Here is a 12,004-nt window from a genome sequence, read left to right on the forward strand (position 1 = left end):
GTTCGAGATATTGTATTTATACCACTCATTTAACAATGTAATGCAATTTGCTAATCCTTGAATGTTAGTAATTACCAACTATTAGGATATATAGAAATGAAAATTAGTGGTTAGACATTACAATTGAACTTGTAGTCATATTAGGTGTGTTTTCAAGATCAAACAGATATATTTTAGATAGACAGGTCATCTTCAAACCCTTCAGAGATGTACAGAACATGGCATTTAAAATGTTTTAATAACTTAAGAATTTTTCTTTTTTGCTATGACTATGAGACATGACGGCTCCTGGCAGTACCAATCTACTTCAGAGAAAATATGGGCATTGAAGAAACTGCATATGGAACTAACTTTCATTGTTGCAAAAGTCAGTCACTGGACAACAAAATATCCTTGAATCAACTGCTGACAAACAGGACAGACAGGACATGAAACCAAGGACTACCAATTCTTGCCAAAACAAGTGTGGTTGTTGCTTTAACAAAAGGCATCTTCTGAAGCCAGGACAATATGGCACCATCCCTGAAGTGAGTGACCTTTGCAATCTGTAAAAGGTACCGTGCCCTTTTCTTCAAAGGCAGCTGAACAGGGAGTGGGCCAATGGCTTCTGATGTGCAATGGAACAGCAGATGAAACAGTTATTCTTGAAGAATAACTAAGCTCACCCCTCTCAATAGTAGACTGGCATTTAATAGAGAGATGTGGAGAAGAACAGGATGCCAAGATGAAGCCACATATACACAGCCAAGAATAATGGACAGCTGAATTGAAAAGACATCAATAATTTCCAGAATTTAAAATCCTGAATCGTGACATGACACTAATGGAATTCAGGTGTTTCTGGTACATGGACTGCTCTCACCAAATGTGAGGTCAAACTGTTGACCTTGTATATATACATCTTAGTTCACAAAAGAGTCTGTCAGATACGCTAAGCCTGTAGGCTGAAGATGATGCCCCAACACTGTGGAGAAACCTCAGGTGACTGTCCAGGCAGCTGGCTGTTTCTGTCAACTCACATTTTTTTTTGAAGCTGCTTGCATGCGCTTCTTGTTTTTATTTTTTATTAGGTAGTATTATTTCCTTCTTGGGTCTCTGAGGGAGTTGAAGATCAGTTATAGTTATAGTGGTTGTAGTGGTGCCCTGTCCACTAACCAGAGATGATCTAAAACCTGGAACCTCTAAATAGGTTACTATGTCTGAAACACATAGATATTGTATTTTCATAATATTGCTGCCCTAGAGTTTATTTGTCCTTCTGTGTCTCATGTCTTAGTGTCTGTATCTGGGGTCATTAGTGAGTTAAATGAGGACCACCTGAGCATATTGGTGTACTGCATTACCCTGACTGATGTGGCTTCCCGTGAGAGACGGGTGGGCAGCATAGACAGCATAGATACACCAGAAAACAGCCTGATTCCTGTACGGAGCAAAGTAGAGCATGGTGGACCCAGATCACAGATAAACTTAAAATCGTTCATTTCTGGAATCACTCTGTTCCCCTACTGTATCATGTGATGACGTTAAATATTCCTGTGCTTCCTGTGTGCTGAGAAGATCAAAAAGTGTTCTGTGTGTGCACACATTTAACCTCAGCCCCATTTTAGAGAGGAGTGTAGATGTACCGGGTCGAATGCCGCCTTGCCTAGGGTCACCTCTAGTTGCTGGCAGAGTGACGGGTGTGACCAGTTGGCTCTGGCGCCTTTGCCGCCAGCCTGTGTTATGCACATCCACACGAATAGTTCTCCCTCACACTTTGTGGTGGTTCACTGATTAACTGTTTTGTTTATATAATAAGTACATGTGTCACAAATTGCATTTCCATCTTTTTATGCCTGGCATATTTTCTGAATGTGATTAACAATGCCTCATTTCTCTTCCGCTTCCCAGTCCTCTCCTGGAGCTAACCATGTCTACTCCTGTTTTCCCTTCTAGTATTTTCCTCAAGTACTAGAAAGCATCAATATGTTTTTAGATACTGACCGCAAACACTGTTGGCAGCCTGGGGTTTTCAGAACTCTGTCCAGCACGGAGAGAAGGCTTTTTCTCCCCAGAGGGTGAGCCTGCTGGGCCACCAGCAGTTGAAAGCTAGCCTTCTGAGTGCTTTCTCCCATAGCAGCAAAGAGTTTTCTAAGTGGCTGCCTGCCATGCCCCAAAACCCTAGAGCAGGCCAGCCTCTTGCAAGACCCTTATAAGGGGGTATAAACTCTGAGCAAGTGTTTCAGCTTGTTTTCCTGCCATGCCAGGGTCTGGCCATGGCATCTGTCTGTCTGTCCTCTGCTGTGGCTACTTACCAGGCTAGGTGGGCAAAGCCTGGGCAGGAAGGCAAACAATCCCCCATGGCACACACACACACCCCACCTGTGTCTAGGGTCTACACATTCCAGGCTCTTGGAGGTTAGGGCTCATGAGCAATTTCTGTAACCCCGGTGAGTGTCTCTTTAGAACACAGGCCCCAGGTCCCTTGTGCATGGTCTCCCTGGGATGTCTTTGAGCAACTCTACCATTGCATGTTCTGAGAACCTTCCAGTCACTACAGCTCTTCTTCCTTTCTCTCTTTGTCTCTCTCTCTCTCCTTTCTTTCTTTTTTTCTCTTCAAGACAGAGTTTCTCTGTGTAGCCCTGGCTGTCCTGAAACTCACTCTACAAACCAGGCTGGCCTCAAACTCAGAGTTCCGCCTGCCTCTGCCTCCATAGGGGTGGGAATAAAGGCATGCACCACCATGTTGGTTGATGACATTTAGTGACCTATGACATCTTCTCCACGGTACACCTCGGAGGCTGGGAGTTTTGGATTGAGTAAACCATCGCTCCCCATGGGGTGCCAAGAGGGACAGAAGCCTGCTTGTGACATTCTTGCAGAGATCTGCCTGAGGGATGAGTCTCAGCAGCCTGTTTGCATCCCCAGAGCCTGGCTAAGCCTCCTGCACACCCTCTCCACTGTCTTCCAATTCACTGTGTGTTAATTTCCCCCTGTTTGCCGCCCCCACCCTCCTCAGTCTCTCTGTTCCCGTCCAGCCCTTCCCTGTGCAGTCTGCTTTCCTTCCCACCTAAACCCTACCCCTGCTGGCTGATTGGTATCTGCTAATTAATGTCACCAAAGCCTCTCTCCTACTCATGGACCTGATAAGGGAAATTGAGTGTCCATTTCTATCTATCTTTTATTACCTCTAGCTTTCTCCTCCTGACAGCCTCTGCTTTTGGTCACAGGATCTTCTGCCCAGGCCAATGGACAACTGAATCCTCCTTCTTGGCTGGTAACTGCATTAGAATCAGAATTATTTTAAAACAGAGAGACTCGCGGGAGGGAGCAGAGAGTTAGAGGCCCCGTCTTGCCACCCTCAAATCCTGCTATTACTTCAGCAGCTCCTTCCATTACATATGCGCCTAATTAATCTCCAGATACTGGAAAGACCTAGAACCAACAAGCATAGTGATAGTAACTGTCAACACTGACCTAGCTCTTATTAAGTAAGTCTTTCCCATGAATTCTCATGTGACTCATTTACCGAGGGGGTGGAAGCAGCATCACATGGCTCCCCCATCCCCGGCAGGGTCTGGAGATGCAAGGACACAGTACTCCCCTTGACCCCTCCCCCAGTCTGCCCTCTGGCAAGCCCCAGGGAAGACCCTGGGCCCACTTCCATTCATTGTCCTCTTCTCCCGCTTCTGCTGTCTTCTCGAATCTGCCACTTGGGGACCAGATGAGCCTGCTGCAGAGTGCCTTGATGGAGATCCTCATCCTGGGCATCGTGTACTGCTCGCTGTCCTATGATGATAAGCTGGTGTTAGTGGAGGACTATATCATGGATGAGGAGCTCTCTCGACTGGCGGGGCTGCTGGAGCTTTACAGAGCCATCCTGCAGCTGGTGCACAGGTACAAGACGCTTAGGATAGAGAATGAGTTTGTAACGCTCAAGGCCCTGGCTCTAGCAAACTCAGGTAATGTTGGCGTGTGACCCTCAGAGGGAGCCTGACAAGCTCAGGCTGTGGGCAGGGCTGGCTGTGATGGGTATGGAGTAATGGACATTGCTGTTATTGGCGAACGCTGTGTGTTAGTCCATTTTTCTTCCTGTGATAGAAAGCAACTTACAGAAGAAAGGATTTATTTTTGGCTTAGGCCTCCAGAGGGATAGAATCCATCACCGGAATGGGGAGAGAAGGCTTGGTGTGGCAGCAGGAAGCAGAGAGATGGCATTTCATCCACACACAAGGGAGCAGGGGGAGTGGGGTAGCAAACAGGAAGTGGAATGATGCTACAAACCTCAAAGCTGCTCCTCCGGCAAGGCTCCACTTCCCAAAGGTTCCATAACTTCCCCAATACACCACCAGCTGGGGTCAGGATGTTCACATACATGAGCCTGTGGGGACATTTCTCATTTAAGCCAGGCCACACTGCAAGGGTGGCCTGGAGTTGAAAGGATCATCATGGAGGCCAGCACTGGTTTTGTATTTCCTAGGCCTTTTACTTGTGTAAACAAAAGGATGCAGATTCTGAGTCCATTGCTAAGTGTTGTTTCGGCATCTACCCCTTGAGCTTGTTACTTCCTTCTGAGCCTAGGCAACCACAAGCAGTGTTCACTCCACAATGTTTTCACACATAATTATGTTAACCACATACCTAGCACACAGTAGTGAGTGCTCAGCTTGCTAAATTGGCTATGACATCATGGCCATTAATTTTTACTATAGTCTCACTTTATAGTTTTGGAAATTGAGGCTGGGAAAGTTGGGAATTTGTCCAGGGTCACACACAGTTTAAAGATGGCAGGGTTAGTGCAGATGTAGTGGCACAGTCCTTTAATCCCAACACTAAGAAGACTGAAGCAGAAGAACGTTTGAGTTTAAAGCCAGCCTGATTTACATAGTGAGTTCCAGGCTAGCTAGGACCTTGTCCTAAAATATATTTTTTTAAAAAATTAGGGGTAGTTAGAGTTTTCCTGCCTGGCCCAGTCAGGACAAATCTCTCTTACCCACCAGTCCTATAGTCGCTCAGACCCAACCAAGAAAGCACACAGAAACTTATATTGCTTATAAACTGTATGGCCGTGGCAGGCTGCTTGTTATCTACTTCTTCTATCTTAAATTAACCCATTTCTGTTAATCTATACTTTGTCACATGGCACGTGGCTTACCAGTGTCTTTACATGGCAGCAGTTGGAGGTGTCTCTCTCCAGCCTTCTACTTCCCAGAATCCTCTTCTCTCTTGTCCCACCTATACTTCCTGCCTAGCCACTGGCCAAACAGCATTTTATTTGTACAGAGCGATATCCTCAGCACTTCCCCTTTTCTTTTTTTTTAAGGAAGTTTTTAACTTTTACATAGTAAAATTACATATAACAAAACAATTGTCAAGCAAGAATTACTGTTACAATATTAAAGAAGATATCCTATCTTATATTTGTGAGTCTAAGGTTTTATATCTAACTTATCTTTTATCATAACTGAGGAAATTATAACTATCTAGTCTTCAACCACATCAAAGACCTCAGAAGGATATAATATTACCTGAGAACCGTGAGAAGGATGTAAGCATTTTTCAGGAGTCTTGCAAGAGTAGACAGAGACTGCTGGCAGCCTGGACAGTCACCTAATATTCCTTTGTAAAGTTGGGGCATTGTCTTCAGCCCACAGGGCTAGAGTCTCTTGGTCACTTCTCTCAGTGTCCTGTAGAATATCTGGCAGTTTCCTCTGCGAAGCAGGAACCTGAAGGACCATGTTGTCAAGCAAAGTTCAGTGGTCACCTTTCTATGGGTCCTGAATGTCCAGGTGATTGAGCAGTCCAGACAAGAACAGTTTCTTGCCCAAATGGCTATTTTTGCCAAGGTGAAGATAAACTCCATATGAAGTGTCATCAATGCCCATCTTCCTCTCTAAAGTAAATCGGTGCTGCCAGGAGCAGACATGTCTCACTGTCCAGAATGTCTAAATTTTAAAAATATTTTAAATGCCATATTCTGAAGGTCTTTGAAGTATTTGAAGATTACCTATCTATCTGAAATATCTCTATGTATACCCAGAAGACTTAACTAACATGGCTACGAGTATGATTATCATAGATGACTAATTATTAATCTATTTTTAATTATCCATTATAATGTAAAATGAGCTATATAAACATAATACATTAAACACGAGTAGAAATATATACACAATATAATAAAATTAACTTTAAGTTTGTATCAATAGACTAAAATCTATACCAATGTAAAACATTTTAAACAAGTTGTTGCTCTTTAGAAGTAAGTTCCTTCCTTAATCTACCCTTTTATCCTATTATATCTATAATGTATCCCCTTTTCTTCTTTAGAAAGAGATCTCATTTATAATCAACCTGCTTTAAATAAAAATATTGGGTTTTTTCTCTGTCCCACACCAGAGGGCTCTTCTGATTTGGGACATAAGAATCTCTTAACCTTTTCTTTTAGCAATATGTCTGGGATTAGAGAAGGAGTGAGCCAATTCCATCTCCAAAGCCAGCTTGATAATTTTGGGAAATTGGGCATAGTTTCTCTTGCTACTTCCTGCTGGAGGGGGGCGCTGTATCTTATGGGGACACAAAGAAAATTTTAGGATTATGGAGTAATCCATTAGGGTGAACCTCTGAGCCAGTTGCCTTGAAAGCATTGTGGATGTTGGATCATCTGGGCCATGGTGTCATCAGAGACCTTTCAGGTGGTCTTGGCTGATCAAACCTGATGTATCTTAATCTGGAATAAATCCACAGCCTCTGGCTTTCTGTGAAAACAAAAGCAGAGACTCTTTTCCAAAGCAACATATCCTTATATCCAAATTTTGAAGTCAAGGTACCTTTAAAATTTACATATTTGTTTAACTCAACAGTTTTTACGATCAAATCTTTTTCTGTAGTTAAAAATCCCAAAGACAAGACAAACCAGATTCTCTGTGTAATATCCATCTTTGTAAGACTGAAATGCTGCTGTGGCTGCTGGCTCCGCCCACCTCTGCTTCCCAACATGGTGGTGGTACAGTTTACCGACCAGCTCTGGAGCCATGTGTACCATCAACTATCAGAAGCAGTTCTATCAAAGCAGCACATAGCCCAGAAACTTTCTTTTCTTTCTTTCTTTCTTTTTTTTTTAACTAGCAAAGGCTAAATCTACCACTCAGCAGAGTAAAGTGTCGCTTGTAGATTCCTCATTCCAGACACACATGCCAGAAACCCGCCACAGTAGCTCAAACCGGCAGGCTGCCGCTAACTTGAGAGAGACAACTAGGACGTTCTTTTTAGCTCTGTTTTAGAATCTTTTTTCTCAGGTTTTAGGTGGAAATTCTTGCCAACACATTGGGCGCCATTTGTAGTTAGAGTTTTCCTGCCTGGCCCAGTCAGGACAAATCTCTCTTACCTGCCAATCCTATAGTCGCTCAGACCCAACCAAGAAAGCACACAGAAACTTATATTGCTTATAAACTGTATGGCCGTGGCAGGCTGCTTGTTATCTACTTCTTCTATCTTAAATTAACCCATTTCTGTTAATCTATACTTGCCACATGGCTCATGGCTTACCAGTGTCTTTACATGTTGCTTCTCATGTCAGCGGTTGGAGGTGTCTCTCTCCAGCCTTCTACTTCCCAGAATCCTCTTCTCTCTTGTCCCGCCTATACTTCCTGCCTAGCCACTGGCCAAACAGCATTTTATCTGTACAGAGCGATATCCACAGCAATTAGGAAAAAAGTTTCATGGTTAGGATCTAAGAACAGGACATCAAATTCTCAGATAACACGGTCTTATTCTGCTCTTCGAACCTTCCCATCAGATCATCAGGGTACAAAGACATCTAACTTCCCATGTAGATGGCTGTCTAGCATTAAAAATTTTTGAGATTATTCCGTTTCCAAAATCCCTACAACTTCAGCTAGATTATCCAGACGAGGCATTGGGTAATGGAAAGATCTGTCTGCACGTAGAGCCTCTGTCATTCTGGAGGTCATCTGTTGGCTGCTGGGGACAGGGAGAAATACGGGATCTCTAGGTAAGACTGGTGCTAGACATGTGCACATATACTCGCACTCCTGCTGCAGGGCAGTATGTGGCAGAGTTCTTTGTTCTAACCTGGGCCAGATGGACCCAAGTTCAAATTTTGTCTCTGGGACAGAAGAGGCTCACAAACTTCTAATTCCAGCTCCAGAGGATCCAACACCCTCTTCTGGCCTCCATTGGCACTGCACACACGTGGTGCACACACAGACACACACACACACACCCACCCACACACACACACACAATCCCTGACACTATCAGCATGACCTTGGTTAGCTCTGTCCTTGAGTGGGAGGCCTCCCCAGTACCTCCTTCAAGCACCTGTGAGTATTAAATATCAGCCAAGGATAATGCAGCCCAGTGCCTGGCCTAGAGGAAAGCTCAGTAAATATTGATGATTGTCACCACTATTATAATGTCAGAGGAAATAGTGTTCCCAGCACACAGATGAGGGAAAGCAAGATCTCAGGTAGAGACATACACACAAGCAGACTGCTGCTTCTCTGTGAATGCCAAGCTCTCCCTGGAAAGTCTCATATCCTAGGAACCCCTTGAGTGACTGACAAACTGGGACCATTGGTCACTCTGGCTTTGAAGCACAAATAGGGACACCTGATGCTCAGACTCACGTTACTCTGTAGTGCTCCCACCCTCAGCCACATGTGTTTTGTTGTTGTTACCTCCCCAGTGTTACCCTCTGGTGCCTTTCCGGAAGTCATCAATACCCCCTGCCCCCAGGCATTGTCAACCAATGTGGGCTGCACAACACAGCACAGCAGTCTGCATTAGAACTATATCATCCCGCTCCTCCTCACCCTCAGTGGTCTTTCCACTGTGAATATCTTGCATTATGTAATTTGCTATAATTAGCAAGCCAATAATGATTGGCATCTCTCTGGGTTTAGAGATCATTTCACTCTGTAAGCCCAGGCTGGCCTGAGACTGTCTGTATATCCCAGGCTGGCCTTAAGACTCCTGGCAGTCCTCCTGCCTCAGCCTCCTCACTATTGGATTTACAGGTGTGTACCACCCTCTGAGGCAGTGGCCTTGCTTGCCCCCAGAGACTCCTTACTCCTATCTTTCATTGGTTTCAAAGATCCTAGTGCCTTGTGGTCCAGGAAGGAAGAGCTGTTGGACATGGACCTTGCAGGTCATAGCCTCAGGGCAGGACAGTCACTCAGGAGCCTACTGTAGATTTAACCATCTTGTTAAATAAGAAACACAGAACCAATTGCAGAGTTAAAAACCACAAGGACTAAGCAAAAGTGGAAAACCTTACCCTTCACTGCTTCTGCTGTCCTTCCTCTCTACAAGAGACCTACTTCTGTGTGTCCTGTCTGTTTTATAGACTTTCTTTTCTGTTTTCTCATTGGTTGTATATCCAGCCACATGACCTCTTCATCACTGCCTGTTTTTGCAGACCTCCAGGTCTTGTATGGTTGGTATTGACATTACAGGTGTGTGTCTGCCATGCTGGCTGTGTCCTTGAACACACAGAGATGTACCTAGCTCTGCCTCCCAAGTGCTGGGATTAAAGGCGTGCCCCACTACAGCTCAGCTTCTGCTCTGGCTTGCTCTGACCTCAAGGCAACTTTATTGACATACAAATAAAATCACATTTCAATAAAAATAAAATATCACTATAGCCTACTGCACATGTTATATGGAGAAGGGATAGCCAGGAGAACACTGAGGCCCCCTGGTATCAGCAGAGGGGCCCCTGTGGCTAAGTAGATGGGGTGACTCAGGGAGCAGGCAGAAGAACAGAGCTCATCAGAGGCTGACCCAGCACTTTGAGAGTATGCTGGCTGTCACTCACCTACATATTAGTCATCTCTAGGGTTCTTTGAGAGCAGAAAAAAATTCATAGCTATGGATTTTGTAATTAACAGTTTATCAACGCCATCGATATAAACTCACTGATGTATTGCAAAGAAATTGATCCTGCAATGTTATTTTATTTCATTTTCGGTTGAAAGCACCTGCCAATTGTGGCTCCTTGGGGAGGGTGACAGGATGGGAAATGGGGTCAGAGGTGGCTAGGGTCCAACCCTGCAGGGACTCTGGAGAGTATAGATTGGAAAGAGACCCAGTGGAGTCCAGAGCATCACTGGAACCAGCTAGCTGCCTTAGCAGTCTGGTGTCAGGCCACCCAGCATGCTCTGGACTTGCTTGCTCTTTTGAAGAATCCACAAGGTTGGCTCAGGTCCCTGTGTCCACACAGCAAGCTTTGGGGCTGCAGTTCATGGGGGCAGCACAAGATGGTAACAGAAAGTGGCTGGGTAGTTCCCCTCCCACAGGACAGGTTCTAGGGGATTCCTAGATTGCTCTGCACAACCCCAACTCTATCCCAGTGTTTTAGATAGTGATTTCATGGGCTACATTCTAAGCCAATGCAGTGCTGGGGATTAGACCCCAGGCCTTGAGCTCGCTAGGCAAGCACCCATCACTGAGCTGTATTCCCACTGGCTCCCTCTGACACCATGTCCCTGTACTCCCTTCACCCCCACCCCAAAGCAGCTAGACCTTGACTTCTGCCTCTTTATATCAGATGCTTTGCAGCCTGACTTATGAGGTTGGCTGTACCCATGGATCAGCAGATCATAAAGACATGATGGTGCCAGTAGTGACAGTGGTGAGGCTCCTCTGACATGGGCACTTGATTGCTCTATACCCTTAGCCTGTATAACCTCCTTAATCCTATGAGGTAGGTTTGACTAGGAAATGGGAGATAGAGAAGTTAAATAACTTCCCCCAAGTCTCACAGCCTGCAAGTAAGGGACATAAGATTCTAGCTCTGCCGGCCAGGTTCCAGGGTCGCCTCCAGGGTATCCAACAGATTGCCCATGTTCAAGCCCTTTCAGTACCCTCCTGGTGGTCTCTCTGGGGAGGAGCCCAGTGCCGCCATCGGTCTCTGACGCAGCCCTAAAGTAAAGATCCTTGTACTTCAATAGTCAGCCTTTGAAGGTAGACCTGCTGCCTGCTGGGCTGGTTTCTACTTCAGACATGCCTTCTGTCCTGGGGCAGCCAGCTCTTGCTGATGCTGACACCCTCTCCTGTGTCTACAGATTCCATGTACATTGAGGACCTAGAGGCTGTACAGAAGCTGCAGGACCTGCTGCAGGAGGCGCTGCAGGACTGTGGACTGAGCCAGGGCCATGTGCAGCTATGAAGGATGGGCAAGCTGTTGCTGACTCTGCCCCTCCTCTGGAAGAAAGCAGCCATAGCCATGCAGCATTTATATAGTGTGAAACTGCAGGGCAAGGTGCCCATGCACAGACTCTTCCTGGAGATGCTGGAGGGCAAGGCACATGGATGGATGGACATGATCCATGGTGGAGCCCTCCACAGCCACCAGCCTCGACTTTTGACACCTGCATCAGGGCTCTGAGCTGTCCCAGAGGAAGAGGTTTCCTGCTTCCTGGCCATGTGCAGACTCCTGCGGGCAGCAGATGGGGAGACAGGGATGGGAAGGCGGGGTGGGGGCCCATCTGTTACCTGCATTTTCTTTGGTAATTTTTCCTTCTCCATGGGCAGTGCTAAGGCTTGGGCCAGGGCTGACTCCTCTTAAGGCTGGAGACCACCAGAGGAAGCATCCCTCCCCACAACCAAAAGGCAGCACATCCGTTTCCAGACCCCTCCTCATTCAAGACCTGGAATGTGACCTGGATGAGTAGAACTTAGTGTCCAGGACGCAAAAGAATTCCATTGGGTTCTTCTGGAGGTGTTGGTTTCAGAGAGGGCAGGCCCTTGGGGCAGGAGTGTCTCCAAAGGCCCTGCTTTTGCAGAGGTCTATGGCTGCTCCTGAGGCTCTGTACCCCCTCAATCCAGTTGGCTCCCTCCCCTTGCACCTTTTCCCTTGTCCTGCTACACCTAGGGTCCAGTTGGTGCTCCTGCCAGCCCCGAGTGGCTACATCCCACCAGCCCTCCCAAAAGCCCCTCCCCTGCTTCCTGCCCCTACCTCAGCCAGCCTAGGTAACTCCAGGGCATGTACCTGGGAACT

The 12,004-nt window shown here is 46.1% G+C and overlaps 1 pseudogene; it reads left to right on the forward strand.

The window, feature by feature from the left end:
• The first annotated feature begins 3,218 nt into the window (after positions 1-3,218).
• LOC118574983 lies at positions 3,219-11,665 on the forward strand (annotated as a pseudogene).
• The last annotated feature ends 339 nt before the right edge of the window (positions 11,666-12,004 follow it).

The sequence above is a fragment of the Onychomys torridus genome, unplaced genomic scaffold (genome assembly GCF_903995425.1).
Source record: "Onychomys torridus unplaced genomic scaffold, mOncTor1.1, whole genome shotgun sequence".
Lineage (NCBI taxonomy): Eukaryota > Metazoa > Chordata > Mammalia > Rodentia > Cricetidae > Onychomys > Onychomys torridus.